Raw genomic sequence first — 20,197 nt, 5'->3', positions numbered from 1 at the left:
GAAACTTAAATCAGTGTCAACATCAAAACAACATCCAGGTCAGACTGTATCAACAATCTCCCCCTTTTTGTTGTTTGACAACACGATTTAAGTTTAGATCAGAAATGCTTTCATATCCATAATTTTAGGGAAATCGGGATCCTCCCCCTAAGACGGATATATCTTAAATATCTTCCAATTCGTCTCTAAACTTCAAATACTCTCTCCCCCTTTGTCAAACACCGAAAAGGTATATATATAAAAAAAAATATGAGGACTGACAAACACCTCCCCCTTAAACCCATATCATAATCCACAAAAAGAAGTAAGATATGATAGAACTCAAGCAATGTCATATACATAGCATGAAAAAGATATCATAGGAGTACAAAACGCATGAAAATAAACATAATGTCTAAAGTAGCAACCATCCAGGACAGGCAATCAACATCGTATCTAGAACAAAGTAGCACAATCAACAATCAATCACATAATCAAAATCAACTCGCATCCTCATCATGAGGAGCAGTGTCATCAGCAACAGGATAAGAGAATCCCTGAGGGGGCACGCCGCTGCCTGAAGATGGATCGTCTGTAGAAGGCTGAGGTGGTGGGTGGCTGGCCATCCATCCCATAAACGCCTGATGAGTAGCCAGCTGATGTCTCTGTAGGGTCTCAAAGCGTCGGTCAATGTGGAGACGTAGACCAACGAACTCAGCAGCCACCATCTCCTCGTGGCGATCAAATCGGTCCTCCAACTCCGCGATCTGCCAGCGCAGATCTGGATCCGCCTCGACAAGTGCAGCTGGAGCAGGAGCACGAGCACCCTGTCGTGGGAGTGGTAACTCACCCAGTGCCCTCCCATCCTTCCACCTAACCGTCCCATCCTGACTTAGGATTCCGGACTTGGAAAACGCACGTTTCCCAAGTCGACAATCCTGCCTGACCATCTTCACTATCCTCCCCCTAGAGACGTCAATACCCATGGACTCGAGCCAATCAGTAATTATATGCCCAAAAGGCATATAGATGTTGTCGCCGCTCGGTTCGCTATGGGAAATGATAGACATATAGACACTCGACATAATATCAAAATCTAGACGTCGACGTAACCCATAAAGCATCAGACAGTGATATGGTCGAATTTCTGCCAACGGTTTAGAGGTGATAGGTAGAAGACATTGTGTGACAATTTTGAAAAGAATGTAGTCAGGAGCAGAAAGTCTAAGGGCTGCAAATGTAGGAAAGTCGTCATCTAACTCATCTAAACCATCCAGTCTCGGATGACCAAAGAAGTACTCATAGATTGAGTCAGAAGAGACATCAAGAGGATGAGGTACGGGTTCAGGCAAAACAGGATAGATGGAGAACACCGTCCCCGAACACAAACGACAACCTAAATACCCAAAGAAGGCAATTATGTCGACATCAATGTTTTGCTTAGCCACTCTTGTTCTATAACTACCATCAGGAGTCGGATGAAGGTTATTATAGAATTCCGAGACTAAGTCAAGGTTGATGTCTCTCTCCAAATATACCAAGGCGTCAAGTTTGTAGTAGGCGATAGTTTCGGTTATGGACGGACAAAATTCGTTCATGTACTTCTTATCAACCGACCTACACGGGAGCAACTTGAAAATCCTGTCCTTAAAGTTTTTCTCAAACTGTTGGTTCGGGAATCTCCCCGAACTTGATGGTTGAGGTCGGGAAGAGGTAGGAACCTTAGATTTGGACTTATCCGACTTAGAGGTACCCTCCCCTGCAGATTTCTTCCTAAGGATGGGAAATGGGACATGACCGGGGTACACATGGGAGCACAAGACCACAACAGATGAGTACCGACCCAAAAACGCAAATGCAGTGAGAACTAAATTAAAAAAAAATGCTAAGGATGAATAGAATGGGAAGAGGAAGTTACCTTGGAGGCATTACTTCGTTCGTCGGAGAAAGAAACGAGGGTCGGCCGGCGCTGGGAAGAAGAAACGAGAGAAGCGGAGAGGTAGGGTTCGCGTGAGACGCCAAAGAGTGGGAGGTTTTAAGAGGGTAGGTGACCAACCCGATCGGACGGCCGTCCGATCAGGAGAAGGATTGAACGATCAGATCCTTGGATCGGAGATAGCGGATCGGTCCCTGGACCGATCAGGCATCCTTCAGATCGGTCCCGGGACCGTTCAAAACGCGAACAGAACCTATCGGAATTTCCTGATCGGTCCAGCGACCGATCAGTGTCTGATACTTCAGACTTCTGATATCTGAAACTCGTATCAAAAGTCCTAAATTTTGTTCCAACAACTTCCTAGGATCCTAGAAGCCCATAGATTATAGTTAGTGATATCAGACGGATAATTCCTAATGATTTGCTCTCAAGAATTGAACTCATTCAAGGCTTAGAAATTCAAAATTTAAACCTTCTCGATTCTTAGCTTCAAAATCAGTGAATCTTCACAAACTTAGGAAATTGCTGAAACTACAATCTGTAGTGAAGCAAAGTCCCAAAACTGACATAGGCTACCTATAACCTATTCCAAAATTCGTCCTCTCTATGATTAGTTTCAAGTTTGTCAAAATAAGTCTTAGTTCCTAATACTTCTTTATCAACTTGTCCTAACATCAATCAAAGTCATGAAATGTATCAAGCAAAAAGTATCAACCAAACACATTAACTATGTTAGACAATTTCTAGACAAAAGTCCAACCAAGATTCCTTGGTTGGAATGTATGAGTAAGATCTAGGAACCAAATACACATGAATTGTGTAATGGTGTTCCCCAAACTCAATTAATGTCTCTTCAACCTAATTATTCAAGGGATGCATGATACATTTTGAATAATTTGGTTGATCCTAGCATCTCACCCCATTTCTAGCAAACAAAAACATTTTGTTAAACCTTATAGTGTATGTGAGATGTTCCCAAGTTGCCCAAATTTTTGTCCCAATTACTCTTGTCATTTTAATAGTCCTTATTGATCATGGTGAAACTCTAATGACCTAAGGAGCCAAACACATTCCCAACTCCCTCCTTAAATGACTAAATTCATTTTCCGGAAGGGGTTTGGTGAAAATATCAGCTAGGTTTGACTTTGACTCAACATATGTGAGTGCAATGTCTCCCCTAGCTACATGATCTCTAATGAAGTGATGACGCACTTCAATGTGTTTTGTCCTTGAATGATGGACTGGATTTTTAGTTAGGTTAATCGTGCTAATGTTATCACATAGCACTTGTACACCCTTGTAAGAAAATCCATAATCCTCTAAGGTGTGTATCATCCACAACAATTGCGATACACTCTCTCCCATGGCAATATATTCAGCCTCGGTCGTGGAGAGAGCAACACAATGTTGCTTCCGACTTGACCAACTAACTAAAGATGACCCTAAAAATTGGCAACCCCCACTCGTACTTTTCCGATCCAATTTGCACCCAGCATAATCGGAATCGGTGTAACCTATCAAGTCAAAAGACTCGGTACGAGGATACCAAAGACCTACTCTTATTGTGCCCTTAAGATATCTCAAAATTCTTTTAACTGCAATTAAATGAGATTCCTTTGCACAGACTTGATACCTAGCGCACATGCCCACAGCAAAAAGTATATCGGGTCTACTGGCTGTGAGATATAGAAGACTACCGATCATGCTTCTATATTGCGTTAGATCAACTGGTTTTCCACTCTCATCATTGTCAAGGCGAGTGTTTGTCGCCATTGGAGTGGACACTTCCTTAGAGTCACTCATATTGAATTTTCTGAGCATCTCTTGAGTGTATTTTGCTTGATGGACATAAATACCATCTCTAGTTTGTTTGATTTCGAGTCCAAGGAAGAAAGTCAATTCTCCCACTAGACTCATCTCAAACTCACTCTCCATGTGAGTGATGAACTCATTTAAATAGCCCTTGTTGTTTGAGCCACAAATTATGTCATCGACATATACTTGGGCTACAAAAATATTTTCACCATCTCTACGTAGAAATAGTGTTGGGTCTATTTGTCCTCTAACAAAGCCCTTCTCTAGTAGATATGTTGACAACCTTTCGTACCAAGCTCGTGGTGCTTGTTTAAGCCCATAAAGTGCTTTCTTGAGCTTGTACACGTGATTTGGAGATTCGGTATTCACAAATCCCGGTGGTTGTTCAACATAAACTTCTTCCTTAATGAGACCATTTAAGAAGGCCGATTTTACATCCATTTGATAGAGCTTGAAACCTCTATGTGCAGCAAAAGCTAGCATTAAGCGAATGGACTCTAATCGGGCCACTGGAGCATATGTCTCATCATAATCAAGGCCTTCAACTTGACTATAGCCCTTGGCTACAAGTCTTGCCTTGTTTCTAACTACCTCTCCCTTTTGGTTCAATTTGTTCTTGAAGACCCATTTGGTTCCAATAATGGTGGTCTTCTTAGGTCTGGGAACCAAGTCCCATACTTGGCTCCTTTCAAATTGACCTAATTCGTCTTGCATAGCTATGATCCACTCAGGATCATGCAATGCCTCATCAATTAATCTAGGTTCAATTTCTGAGATCAAGGCGACCTCATTGGACTCATTTCTAAAGAATGACCTAGTCCTAACCCCTTGATGGATGTCTCCCACAATCTGGTCTTGGGGGTGACTAGTGTTTAACCTAGACTGCCTTGGTGCTGATGGTGCCTCATGAGTGGTCTCACTTGGCACAGACAAGGACTCAATATCAGGCAATGGATCCACCTGAGTTCTTTGTTGTCCTTGCTCATCATTATCAGAGTCAATTTCGACTCTTTCGATGTTTTGGTCATTCAAACTTAGCCTTCTAAGTTCGAATTGAATTTGTTCTACATCCCTTGATTGATCATTTAAATTAGGGATTTCTTCAAAAGCTACATCAGAGGACTCTTCAATCAATTTAGTCCTACTGTTGTAGACTCGATAAGCTTTGCTGGTGAGTGAATACCCGACCAGTATCCCTTCATCAGCCTTAGCCGTGAACTTCCCAAGATGATCCTTTGTGTTCAAGATAAACACCTTACAACCAAACACCCTAAGATGTTTAATTGTAGGTGGTTTCCCAAACCAAAGTTCATGAGGGGTCTTTCCTAAAAATCTGTGTATTAGGACTCGATTTTGCACATAGCAAGCTGTACTCACAGCTTCGGCCCATAAGTAGCTCGGCAAAGAGTACTCATTGAGCATGCTTCGTGCAGCTTCCTGTAGGACTCGGTTCTTTCTCTCCACAACCCCATTTTGCTGTGGGGTCCTTGGAGTAGAGAACTCATGTCTATAACCCTTCTCTTGACAAAACTCTAAAAACCTATGGTTTTGGAATTCACCACCATGATCACTCCTAATGGTTTTAATTGTGGTTGATTTTTCATTTTCCGTTCTTCTACAAAAAGAAATGAAAATATCTATGGTTTGGTCCTTATGTTTCAAAAAGAAGGTCCAAGTATATCTAGTGAAATCATCAATAATCACAAGACAATATCTACTTCCATTCAAAGATATTACACTACTGCAATCAAATAGGTCCATGTGCAATAAGTCTAACGGAGTAGAAGTACTTACAATGCTTTTACCTTTATGAACCGCTTTTGTTTGCTTACCCTTTTGACATGCATCACATAGTTTGTTCTTTTGATATTTGATGCTTGGTAAGCCTCGCACTAATCCTTTGTTTGCTAGCTTCGGATGTTCTTCATGTTTACATGTGCCAACCTTCTATGCCATAGCCAAGACTCTTCTTCTTTTGACATGAAACACTTAATCAAAGCATTAGTAGCACTTTTAAATGATACTTGATAAATATTGTCTACCCTTGTGCCTACTAGTACTGTGTCAAGTGTGTCAATGTTTTTAACCAAACATTGACTTGAATGAAATTCAATTGTGTAACCCGTATCACACAATTGACTGACACTTAGGAGATTAAAAGTCATTCCCTTGACTAGAAGGACATTCTTGATATGAAGACATTCGGATATATGAATGTCTCCAACTCCTATTACCTTAAGACTACCATTGTTACCAAAGGACACATTACCTCTACTTTTGTTTTGAAGAGAAGCAAATAGAGATTTGTCCCCGGTCATGTGCTTGGAGCATCCACTATCAACAAACCAAGTTGATAGGTGCTCCCCCTCGATCAATGCCTACAAGATACGAAAGATAGATGTTTTAGGTACCCAAATCTTGGGACCTAATGCATCTACAAGAAGTGACCTAGGAACCCATGCTTTGGTCATACCCTTCCTAGTTCCATGAACCCTAGAATCATTTGATCTATGGTATTGGGTCCTAGACACTAATGAGATAAAACTCGATTCTTTGGGTTGATAACCTATCCCGGCTTTGTTGTAGACTGCCCTTTGGGCATTTAAGATCATGTCTAATGTCTTAGAGCTAGTTGAGAATTTCTCAAGCATTTTCTTGAGCTTCTCAACCTCACTCTTCAAAGCCTTGTTCTCATCTTCAAGAAGCTCTAGATGAAGGTCATCAACCTCATCTTCCCTAAGAGCCTTTAGCATTTCTACTTCTTCTTTTAACAATTTATTTTCTGTTTTCGACTTTTTAAGCAATGTAGATAAATGAGTAATAGTCTTATAACATTTTTCTACATGAGAAGAGGTTACCTCTTCATCATCCGAGGATGATGAGGCCGCGTTTGAAGCATCACTTGAGTTGCCATCGCTTCCGGAGTCCTCCCTTGCCATGAGTGCTAAATGGCGAGTGCTCTTCTCCTTCTTCTCTTCTTCCTCGGATGAGCTTGAAGATGACTCATCCCAAGTGGCCTTAAGGGCCTTCTTCTTTTTGCTTCTTTCTTCTTTCTTCTTGGCTCGTTCTTCCTTCTTCTTGGCTCGTTCTTCCTTCTTGAGCTTAGGACACTCACTTCGGTAGTGCCCTTTCTTACTACATTCATAGCACGTAACGTTAGATTTATCAATGTTCGGATCATTAGGTTTACCTTTGTATCTTCGGCTTCTTCTCATGATCCTCCTCACGAAATTCGCCATTTCGCTTGATGACGATGATTCGCCTTCGTCATCGGACTCGGAGGAAGAGGTGGATGAGGAGATCTCCTTTTCTTTCTTCTTTTCCTTCTTCCTTCTCCCATCCTTGCTCCTTTCTCCTGCAACAAGAGCAATACCTTTCTCCTTTTGGCCTTTGTTAGCAAGTTCATGTAATTCCATTTCACAGAAAAATTCATCTAACTTGACAATTGAAAGATCCTTGGATACCTTGTAGGCATCTACCATAGATGACCACAAGGCATTCCTAGGAAAAGCTTTAAGTGCATACCTTACAAGATCGCGGTTTTCTACACGTTCATCTATGGAATGGAGACCGTTAATGATCTCTTTAAACCTACCATGAAGTTCACTTACATTCTCATTTTCCTTCATGGTGAGGTTCTGGAGTTGGTTGAGGAACAAGTCTCTCTTGGCAATTCGAGAGTCCCGAGTCCCTTCTTGAAGCTCAATGAGCTTGTTCCATAGATCTCTTGCACTAGTAAAAGGACCTACCTTGACTAGTTGGTCCTTGGCGATTCCACATTGCAAGGTGACCATGGCCTTGGCATCGGCTTGTGCTTTGCGGAGTTGTTCGGTAGACCACCTTGACGATTCGAGCTCCTTACCTTCCTCATCTCTTGGTGGTGTGTAGCCTTCCTTGACTGAGAACCACATGGCAATGTCCGTCTTTAGGTAATACTCCATGCGTCCCTTCCAGTACTGGAAATCTGCCCCTTCAAAGTAAGGTGGTCGATTTGTGCTAAAACCTTCCCTCATGGCCATCTCTTTGCTCTTAGGTTGTTAAGCCGGATGAAGAGCTCCAAGCTCTGATACCACTTGTTAGGATCCTGGATGGCTAGAGGGGGGTGAATAGCCTCTTCAAAAGCTAAAACTCAAAGATAAAACTCACACGAGTGGTTAGCGCAGCGGAAAACAAGTTAAGAACAGAATAAGAATAAGAGAAGAACCAAAGCAAACCACAGTGACTCAAGTGTTTACGAGGTTCGGGGATAACTTGCCCCTACTCCTCGGTGTCCGTAAGGTGGACAAGCCGATCTTCGGTAGATCAACCCCGGTGAACACCCGGCTATGAACTTTCTCCTTCTCGGTGGAGTGACCTCTCAACAAAATCTCAACAGGTATGTAGAATATAGCACAAGACTTACTGAGCTTGGTGACTTAGGAGAATGAATATTAAGCTTACAGTCACGCGAAGGTCAGTGAAACAGAGAGCAAGTCGAGACAGCCGCTTCTCAGCCCCGAGCGTCAAAGCTTTTGCACCGATCGACAGAGCGTTTCTTTTCTCCAGAAAAACTTCTTCTTAACCCTCTCTTCAACCAGCCTTTTATGTCTCTGCCATCTCTGCCTTTTGCCCGCAACGGATCCCTGCCAAACTGCAGCAAATCTCTGCATCCAGCCATAGCATCGCCAATCACGCTTCTTTCTCATCTGATCATCTGAGCTCACACCAATGGAATTCTGGTCTTCACTGGTGTCTCTGAGCTCCACCCAATCACCATGAGTTGAGCTGATCGATGCCAGATCACCGCCAGATCGCAGCCACGACTTTGCTGCTTTAACAGGTTTACAGTGGAACATAGCAAAAGTTTCTCTGGTATCCTCTACTAATGAAGCTCAATTTGAAATCAACCAATTGCAAATTACCAGTAACCTGCACCTCAAAATCTTGCAGCAGATGGTTAGAAATATTTAGGCAAAAGCAACTTTGAATCAGAAAGAATCAGAGAAAGTGCATGCAAAACAGACTATAGTATGGATCGGTCTGCAGACCGATCCATACGTTCAAATCTCTTTTTCGATCGTTACTGATCGGTCTGCGGACCGATCAGGAACTAACCTGATCGGTCCTCAGACCGATCAGGTGTCGCGCGCACAAGCCTGATCGGTCTCCGGACCGATCAGGCATCAATCTGACCGGTCCCGAGACCGGTCAGTATCGATACAGTAGCATACTGAGTATTCGCAGTATGCTACTGAGTTCTCACTGATCGGTCGGCGGACCGATCAGTAACAACACAGTATGCTACTGAGTGTTTACTGATCGGTCCGTAGACCGATCAGGGCACACTTAGTGTCACTGGATCGGTCTGCCGACCGATCACCCGTGCCACTTGTGCCACTGGATCGGTCATCAGACCGATCCAAGGCTGTGATTTAAGAGGCAAGCTTCCAAGCTTGCTACCCTTAATCCTGACAGTCCAGAGACCGAGCTACCGAGCTCTTCTCCGACTATACATGCCAAGTTTCCATACTTGGACTTCCCAACACCAGATGTCCGATCACCCTTGATCCATCTGGATTTTCCCTTGCCTGGCTTCACTCACCAGGACTTTCCAATTGCCTGGCTTCACTCACCAGGACTTTCCAATTGCCTGGCTTCACTCACCAGGACTTTTCCAATTGCCTGGCTTCACTCACCAGGACTTCTCCAATTGCCTGGCTTCACTCACCAGGACTTTCCCGTGCCAAGCTCCTTGCTCGGACTTTTCCCAATCAGATTAATCAGGTCAACCAAGTCAACCCTGATTTGTCTGAGTTAATTCAATATCTGATTGAAACTTAAATCAGTGTCAACATCAAAACAACATCCAGGTCAGACTGTATCAACAATAACCTAAATTATAAATAACCATCTCACAAAATTACTTAAAATTACTTGATTGATAATTTAGAATCGGGTGAGATGGATCTAGGTACAAATAAGTTCAAATTATTCAAAATTTAAGCAGATTTAATTAAAATCAACTAAACCCAATCAGCCTTTATTTGAAAAATTCTTTGAAAAATCATTTTAAAAATTATTTAAAAAATCTTTTAAATACTTTAAAAATTATTTGAAAAATCTTTTAAAAATCTTTCAAAAATCATTTTAAAAATACTTTAAAAAATCTAATAAAAATACTTTAAAATTTTTTTGAAAAATATTTCAAAAATTCTTTAAAAATTCTTTGAAAAATCTTTTTAAAATAATTTTAAAATTATTTGAAAAATCTTTTAAAAATACTTTAAAAATTATTTGAAAAATCTTTTAAAAATTATTTAAAAAATCTTTTAAATACTTTAAAAATTAATTGAAAAATCTTTTAAAAATTCTTTAAAAATTCTTTGAAAAATCTTTTTAAAATACGTTAAAAATTAATTGAAAAATCATTTTAAAAATACTTTAAAAATTATTTGAAAAATACTTTAAAAATTATTTGAAAAATCTTTTAAAAACACTTTAAAAATTATATGAAAAATCTTTTAAAAATACTTTTAAAAATCTTAGAAAAATCATTTTAAAAATACTTTATAAATTATTTGAAAAAACTTTTTAAAATACTTTAAAAATTATTTGAAAAATCATTTTAAAATACATTAAAAATTATTTTAAAAATCTTTTAAATACTTTAAAAATTATTAGAAAAATCTTTTTAAAATACTATTAAAAATCTTTGAAAAATGATTTTAAAAATACTTTAAAAATTATTTGAAAAATCTTTTAAAAATACTTTAAAAATTCTTCGAAAAATCTTTTAAAAATACTTTCAAAATTCTTTGAAAAATCATTTAAAAATTCTTTGAAAAATCTTTTGAAAATACTTTTAAAATTATTTGAAAATACTTTAAAAATTTTTTGAAAAAACTTTTAAAAATTATTTAAAAAATATTTTTAATACTTTAAAAATTATTTGAAAAGTCTTTTAAAAATAGTTTTAAAAATCATTAAAAAATCATTTTAAAAATACATTAAAAATTATTTGAAAAATCTTTTAAAAATTCTTTAAAATTTTTTTAAAAAATTCTTTAAAAAATCATTCAAAAATACTTTAAAAATTCTTTGAAAAATCTTCTAAAAATACTTTTAAAAATCTTTGAAAAATCAATTTAAAAATACTATAAAAATTATTTGAAAAATCTTTTAAAAATAGTTTAAAAATAATTTGAAAAATCTTTTAAAAATATTTTAAAAATTCTTCGAATATCTTTTAAAAATTCTTTGAAAAATCTTTTAAAAATACATTGAAAAATCTTTGAAAAATCATTTTAAAAATACATTAAAATTTCTTTGAAAAATCTTTTAAATACTTTAAAAATTATTTGAAAAATCTTTTAAAAATCTTTGGAAAATCATTTTAAAAATACTTTAAAATTATTTGAAATATCTTTTAAAAATTCTTTAACAAATCTTTTAAATACATTAAAAATTATTTGAAAAATAATTTTAAAAATACTTTAAAAATTATTTGAAAAATCTTGTAAAATTTCTTTGAAAAATCTTATAAATTCTTTAAAAAAATTTTGAAAAATATTTTAAAAATTCTTTAAAAATTCATTTAAAAATCTTTTAAAAATCTTTTAAAAATACTTTTAAAATTATTTGAAAAATCATTTTAAAAATTCTTTAAAAATTAAAAATTATTTGAAAAATTAAAATCATTGAAAAATTAAAAATTATTTGAAAAATGTTTAAACATTCAAAATCAATTTAAAAATTCTTTGAAAAATCATTTTAAAAATACTTTAAAAATTATTTAAAAAATCTTTTAAAAATACTTTAGAAATTTAAAAATACTTTAAAAATTATTTGAAAATCATTTTAAAAATACTTTAAAAATTATTAGAAAAATCATTTTAAAAATTCTTTGAAAAATCTTTTAAAAATTCTTTGAAAAATCTCTTAAAAATTCTTTGAAAAATCTTTTAAAAATACTTTTAAAATTATTTGAAAAATCTTTTCAAAATTATTTAAAAAATCTTTTAAATACTTCAAAAATTATTTGAAAAATCTTTTAAAAATACTTTTAAAAATATTTTAAAAATTATTTTAAAAATACTTTAAAAATTATATGAAAACTCTTTTAAAAATTCTTTAAAAAATCTTTTAAATATTTTAAAAATTATTTGAAAAATCTTTTAAAAATACTTTAAAAATTCTTTAAAAAATCTTTTTAAAATACTTTAAAAAATCTTTGAAAAATCATTTTAAAAATACTTTAAAATTTATTTGATAAATCTTTTAAAAATTATTTGAAAAATCTTTTAAAAATTCTTTGAGAAATCATTTTAAAAATAATTTGATAAATCTTTTAAAAATACTTTAAAAATTATTTGAAAAATCTTTTAAAAATTCTTTGAGAAATCATTTTAAAAATAATTTGATAAATCTTTTAAAAATACTTTAAAAATTATTTGAAAAATCTTTTAAAAATTCTTTGAAAAATACTTTTAAAAATATTTGAAAAATAATTTTAAAAATACTTTAAAAATTCTTTGAAAAATCATTTGAATACTTTAAAAATTATTTGAAACATCTTTTAATATTACTTTTAAAAATCTTTGAAAAGTCATTTTAAAAATACTTTAAAAATTATTTGAAAAATCTTTTAAAAATTCTTTAAAAAATCTTTTAAATACCTTAAAAATTCTTTGAAAAATCTTTTAAAAATTCTTTGAAAATTCTTTTAAATTCTTTAAAATTTCTTTGAAAAATATTTTAAAAATTCTTTCAAAAATCTTTTAAAAATTATTTGAAAAATCTTTTAAAAATACTTTTATAATTATTTGAAAAATCATTTTAAAAATTCTTAGAAAAATCATTTTAAAAATACTTTAAAAATTATTTGAAAAATCTTTTAAAAATACTTTAAAATTTATTTGAAAAATCATTTTTAAATACTTTAAAAATTCTTTGAAAAATCATTTTAAAATTTCTTTAAAAATTCTTTGAAAAATCATTTGAAAAATACTTTAAAAATTTTGAAAAATGATTTTAAAAATACTTTAAAAATTATTTGAAAAATCTTTTAAAAATACTTTAAAAATTCTTCGAAAAATCTTTTAAAAATACTTTCAAAATTCTTTGAAAAATCATTTAAAAATTCTTTGAAAAATATTTTAAAAATACTTTTAAAATTATTTGAAAATACTTTAAAAATTTTTTGAAAAAACTTTTAAAAATTATTTAAAAAATATTTTTAATACTTTAAAAATTATTTGAAAAGTCTTTTAAAAATAGTTTTAAAAATCATTAAAAAATCATTTTAAAGATACATTAAAAATTATTTGAAAAATCTTTTAAAAATTCTTTAAAATTTTTTTTAAAAATTCTTTAAAAAATCATTCAAAAATACTTTAAAAATTCTTTGAAAAATCTTCTAAAAATACTTTTAAAAATCTTTGAAAAATCAATTTAAAAATACTATAAAAATTATTTGAAAAATCTTTTAAAAATAGTTTAAAAATAATTTGAAAAATCTTTTAAAAATATTTTAAAAATTCTTCGAATATCTTTTAAAAATTCTTTGAAAAATCTTTTAAAAATACATTGAAAAATCTTTGAAAAATCATTTTAAAAATACATTAAAATTTCTTTGAAAAATCTTTTAAATACTTTAAAAATTATTTGAAAAATCTTTTAAAAATCTTTGGAAAATCATTTTAAAAATACTTTAAAATTATTTGAAATATCTTTTAAAAATTCTTTAACAAATCTTTTAAATACATTAAAAATTATTTGAAAAATAATTTTAAAAATACTTTAAAAATTATTTGAAAAATCTTGTAAAATTTCTTTGAAAAATCTTATAAATTCTTTAAAAAAATTTTGAAAAATATTTTAAAAATTCTTTAAAAATTCATTTAAAAATCTTTTAAAAATCTTTTAAAAATACTTTTAAAATTATTTGAAAAATCATTTTAAAAATTCTTTAAAAATTAAAAATTATTTGAAAAATTAAAATCATTGAAAAATTAAAAATTATTTGAAAAATGTTTAAACATTCAAAATCAATTTAAAAATTCTTTGAAAAATCATTTTAAAAATACTTTAAAAATTATTTAAAAAATCTTTTAAAAATACTTTAGAAATTTAAAAATACTTTAAAAATTATTTGAAAATCATTTTAAAAATACTTTAAAAATTATTAGAAAAATCATTTTAAAAATTCTTTGAAAAATCTTTTAAAAATTCTTTGAAAAATCTCTTAAAAATTCTTTGAAAAATCTTTTAAAAATACTTTTAAAATTATTTGAAAAATCTTTTCAAAATTATTTAAAAAATCTTTTAAATACTTCAAAAATTATTTGAAAAATCTTTTAAAAATACTTTTAAAAATATTTTAAAAATTATTTTAAAAATACTTTAAAAATTATATGAAAACTCTTTTAAAAATTCTTTAAAAAATCTTTTAAATATTTTAAAAATTATTTGAAAAATCTTTTAAAAATACTTTAAAAATTCTTTAAAAAATCTTTTTAAAATACTTTAAAAAATCTTTGAAAAATCATTTTAAAAATACTTTAAAATTTATTTGATAAATCTTTTAAAAATTATTTGAAAAATCTTTTAAAAATTCTTTGAGAAATCATTTTAAAAATAATTTGATAAATCTTTTAAAAATACTTTAAAAATTATTTGAAAAATCTTTTAAAAATTCTTTGAGAAATCATTTTAAAAATAATTTGATAAATCTTTTAAAAATACTTTAAAAATTATTTGAAAAATCTTTTAAAAATTCTTTGAAAAATACTTTTAAAAATATTTGAAAAATAATTTTAAAAATACTTTAAAAATTCTTTGAAAAATCATTTGAATACTTTAAAAATTATTTGAAACATCTTTTAATATTACTTTTAAAAATCTTTGAAAAGTCATTTTAAAAATACTTTAAAAATTATTTGAAAAATCTTTTAAAAATTCTTTAAAAAATCTTTTAAATACCTTAAAAATTCTTTGAAAAATCTTTTAAAAATTCTTTGAAAATTCTTTTAAATTCTTTAAAATTTCTTTGAAAAATATTTTAAAAATTCTTTCAAAAATCTTTTAAAAATTATTTGAAAAATCTTTTAAAAATACTTTTATAATTATTTGAAAAATCATTTTAAAAATTCTTAGAAAAATCATTTTAAAAATACTTTAAAAATTATTTGAAAAATCTTTTAAAAATACTTTAAAATTTATTTGAAAAATCATTTTTAAATACTTTAAAAATTCTTTGAAAAATCATTTTAAAATTTCTTTAAAAATTCTTTGAAAAATCATTTGAAAAATACTTTAAAAATTCTTTGAAAAATTATTTTAAAAATTCTTTGAAAAATAATTTTAAAAATACTTTAAAATTATTTGAAAAAACTTTTAAAAATTATTTGAAAAAACTTTTAAAAAATTCTTTGGATATTCTTTTAAAAATACTTTAAAAATTATTTGAAAATTCATTTTAAAAATTATTTTAAAAATTGTTTTAAAAATTCTTTAAAAATTATTTGAAAAAACAGTTTAAAAATTCTTTAAAAATTATTTGTAAAGGCTTTTAAAAATACTTTAAAAATTATTTGAAAAAAAATACTTCTCGAACTTAGATTTTAAAATCCTTAAAAAAATTGTGGTTCCAAACTTATGGCAATTTTTTTTTGAACTTAGCTAAATATTTACAAGAAAACTTATTTTAAAAGTGCTAAGTATTTATACTCATTTTACTCTCTTATTTATTTTTGATATATGACAAAGGGGGAGAGTATAAGGAAATTCAAAGGAAATTAAATATTCAAAATAAAAATTCTATTAAGGGGGAGCTTCTATTAAGGGGGAGTTTTAATGTGCTTATGTTTTATTTATGCTTGTACTCATTTATGTTTATCTTTATTACATTTTTTACTTAACTTTGAATTTCGTTTGTCATAGTCAAAAAGGGAGAGATTGTTGGTGCGGGATGTATCCGACGATCAAACCTTAGTTTTGATAATGGAAAAGGGATTCAAAGTTAAGCTTAATTGTTATCTGATGTGTATGATTGAGTGTTTCAGGAAAGTCCTAGCTGTGGTTAAACAAGGGGAAAACCCTAGGGGGTGGTAACCCTAGGTCATAGGGGGTGGTAACCCTATACGGAAAGTCTCGGCGGGTCGGAGCTTCGGGCAAAAATCCTAGGGGGTGGTAACCCTAGGTTAAAATCCTGATGTCGCGAACTGGGTAGAAGTCTAGATGGGTCGAGGACCGGACATCCAACATGAAGATCAGAAGCATCGGATGCTGAGCAAAAAGTCCAGTCGATCTGGAGGATCGCACTGGCAACAGGTAAATCTCCTGAGAGGAGTAGGTGAGGACGCGTTCCCCGCGGAGGAAACAGTAGGCGTCGGTTCGACCTAGGGTTTCCAGACGAAAATCCGAAGTCAGAACCGGACAGTCCGTAGACTGTCAAAATATTCTATTCATATTATTGTTTTGTGCTAACTTTGTTTTACAGGGTATTTTTGGGACTAACATACTTGCAGGTACAAAAGAGCACCTAAAACCTCGAATGAACAGTGTCCGAGGCGCCTCCATGGAGCTTGGAGGCGCCTCGGGTGCAAGCCGGAGCCAGCTGTCTAGAGGAGCTGGAGGCGCCTCAGATGAAGCTGGAGGCGCCTCGAACCAAGGCTGGAAGGTGCCTTGAGGAGGCTTTAAGGCACCTTGAACCAGATAAGGTTCGACCTGGTCTGTGCTGATCCAACCGTGCGACTCGGCCGGCTGGAGGCTCCTTGGACAAGCTTGGAGGCGCCTCCAGCACTGTATAAAAGGTGTATTCGAGCAACACCTTAAACAATCAATTAAGAAGCTATCTCTCACTAATCTGCTGCTCAAGAGTCGACGCTAAAGTGTTGTTGCAGTCCCCGACGACCCGAAGCTTCATTTGCTATTTACTCTATTGTCGGTATTGTTTCAATTTCAGTTGTACTTATTCCTACTTATACTCATTCACGATATTTTAGTGATTTCCCAAAGTAAACACTCAACGAGCGTGGGCCTTGGAGTAGGAGTCACCCAAGGCTCCGAACCAAGTAAAACCACTTGGGTCTTCTGTGTTTGTTTCTTATTTCCGCTGTGTTACTCGTTGTTTTTACGAATTTGAAAATAGTGAAAGTCACGAGCACTATTAACCCCCCCCTCTAGTGCTTCTCGATCCAACAAAAGCAACCTTCAGAAATGAACCAAACATATCTTTGCCATCTAAGGTTGGGTCATATTAACTTGAGTAGAATTCAAAGGTTAATAGCCGATAGGCCTTTGGGTTCATTAGTAGTGAAAAACTTTTCAATCTGCGAATCTTGCTTGGAAGGAAAAATGACCAAAAGGCCTTTTAAGACAAAGGGGTATAGAGCCAAAGAGGTGTTGGAATTGGTTCATTCTAATTTGTATGGACCTATGACTATCCAGGCAAGAGGTGGTTTCGAATATTTTGTCTCTTTTATAGATGACTATTCAAGATATGAGTACATTTACTTGATACTCCGCAAATCTGAATGTTTTAATAAGTTTAAAAAGTACAAGGCTGATGTGGAGAAACGTCATGGTAAAAGTGTCAAGATACTATGGTCTGATCGTGGTGGAGAGTACCTCTTAGGAGAGTTTAGGAGCTACTTATTAGAGGCTGGGATTCAATCCCAATTATCTACACCTGGTACATCCCAACAGAATGGTGTGGCGGAATGAAGGAATAAGACTCTTATGAAAATTGTTAGATCAATGATGAGTTATTCAGAATTACCAAATTCGTTTTGGGGATATGCTCTGGAAATGACGTCATACATTCTGAACTTGGTACCTTCTAAGTCAGTACCCTCTACTCCCACAGAATTGTGGAATGAGCATAAGCCTAGTCTGAAACACATTCGGATTTGGGGTAGTTCAGCACATGTGCTGAAGGGAGACACTGATAAGTTAGAATCACGTACAGAAGTTCGTTTATGTGTGGGTTATCCTAGGGGAACGAAAGGTGGTTTGTTTTATAGTCCTAAAGATCAGAAGGTCATTGTTAGCACCAATGTTCGATTTTTAGAAGAGGATTATGTAATGAACCACAAGCCCATGAGTAAAATTGTTCTTGAGGAGATAAGAGAAGACACTTCTACTTTAGTACCAATGGTACAAGATGAGATACCACAAGTAACTGCAACACGTGTCACAAATAATGCAAATTACAGGTAGTGCAATTACAGGAAGTGCAATTACAGGTAATGTCACGCCTTGAACCTTGTTGGAGGCGCCTTGGACCTTCGAGATAGAATTTCCAGGAGCTATATAAAGGCCCCTGGAGCTAGGAAATTGTAATCAACTCAGTACTCAACTCTGTAATCAACTCCTAGCCGTTTGTGAGCTTTCTCAGTGTGTAAAAAGGCTTCTCTGCCTATAGTAAAGAAGACTTTCTTAGTGCACGCTTTTTATCGCCCTGGATTAACAACCTTCTTGGTTGTAACTAGGTTAACTCCCAAGTCTCTGGTTTATTTTTCCTTTTTGTTTTAATTTAGCTGCTTTTATTTTGAGTTGAAAATTCCAAGGAGGGTATACTTTATTTTCTCAGGCAATTCACCCCTCCTCTTGCCAGTCTCCGCTGCACCAACATCAATAATGTTAAGTTCTGTTTGCGATTCCAAATTTAATTTCTAAAGAACACAATAGGTTGTTAGGAAAGGTTCAGGACTTGTACAAAATTTTTTGTACAGGGGAACCGGTATGATATTCCGATTAGCAACCAACAGCAACAACACCAATTACTCAAAATTCAACTTACTTTGCCTAGTACCTCTAAGACTTTACCTTTGCTATGTGATCCGATGGTAAGTAACGGGGGCCCACAGAGGAAGGGGTCAATGGCACGGGAGAGTCAAAGGTCTGGCCGAGCTGGGAGGAAGTCAAAGGTTCGGCCGAGCAGGGAGGAATCCCTTGGCCGACCAGCCTGGGCAGACCCCGGGTCGGCACGAAGACAGCTCGACCTTGGGTCGAGCTTCTGACGCTCACAAGTTCCTTTATAAGGGAACCATTATGCCGAGTAGCTGGGATGCTAGGCCAAACGGCAGAACAACTAGCCGGTGCCCCACCCGAGTATATGACCGATCGGCCGGCTCACCCGGTCCGAGGTACGAGTATACCCGGGCACCCGGGAGGCCGAGCGATTAGCCCGACCAGCCCGGTTAAAGATAAAGGGCTTAGAAGAGGACAAAAGGGGCAGCTAGTGATATCATTTTCGAGACGTCTACCGCTGACAAGAAGCATGGTCGACGGTCGGGTCGTACCAAGGATTGTACGGAGGAAGTTTCCACTGACATGACAGAGATATGTCCGGACAATTACGTCATGGCGTCAGACATGCTTTTCTGACAAAACCATCCCAAGGGTATGGGGAAGCGTGCACGCTCCTCTCCGGGGTCCTATATAGAGACCCCCGGACTTCGATGGAGGTATGATTTTTCTCCTTGTCTACTGTAGCCACAGTGTCTATTCTGCCTCGTCTTGTAATCGCCTGACTTGAGCGTCGGAGGGTCGTCGCCAGGAATCCCTTCCCAGCCCGACTTTGTTGCAGGTTCATCGGAGGCTACGACGTTGCGAAGATCACCGGGGAGCAGCTGAGAGCGCCACGTCCCCAGTTTCCATCGACTCAGTGCGCGGACAGGATCAAATTGGCGCCGTCTATGGGAACGCACCTGAATCCGAGCCAAGAAGATGGAAGAAGCTGGACGCCAACTTATGGTAACGCTCTCTCCCGATGAGCTCGAAGCACTCATCCAAGCGCGAGCCGCAAAAATGGTGGAGCAACAGCAGAAGGCCCAAGCAGAAAGGATAGTGCAACAGGCCGCCTCGGTCTCTGGAGGCCGAGCAGCCATGGAGGAACGATCGGAACAATATTCTACGTGGGCTCAGAACAAAGGGCAGACCGGCAAACCAGGAGACGCACCGACCGCCCCCATCCCATTTCATCGGGCACTGTTCCAAACCCCGTCGGAGCTGGCCCTAGCCAACTAGGGATCGTCCGACGAAGCGCCCATGCGAGACGCTAGAAAGGGGAAAGCACCGCGTACAGAGTCATCTCCCGAGCGGGTCAATCGCTAATTCTCTGAGGCGATTTTACAAGACCCGCTCTCGAAGCATTACGCTCCAATATCGATAGGGGAGTATAATGGAGTAACTGATCCAGAGGACCATCTCGGTAAGTTCGATAACGCTGCTACTCTTCATCAGTACACCGACGGAGTTAAATGCCGAGTCTTCCTCACTACATTATCCGGCTCGGCTCAACGCTGGTTCCGGAGGTTACCGGACGGATCGATTAAGAGCTTCAGAGATTTCCGAATGGCATTCCTCCATCACTTTGCCAGCAGCCGACGCTATCAGAAGACTAGCGTTAGCCTCTTTTCCATGAAGCAAGGCCCGAAAGAAACTCTCCGAGCCTACATCCAGCGCTTCAACCAAGCGGCTATG

The sequence above is a fragment of the Zingiber officinale genome, chromosome 4A (assembly GCF_018446385.1).
Source record: "Zingiber officinale cultivar Zhangliang chromosome 4A, Zo_v1.1, whole genome shotgun sequence".
Taxonomy (NCBI): Eukaryota; Viridiplantae; Streptophyta; class Magnoliopsida; order Zingiberales; family Zingiberaceae; genus Zingiber; species Zingiber officinale.
Note: the sequence above shows the minus strand (reverse complement) of the source record.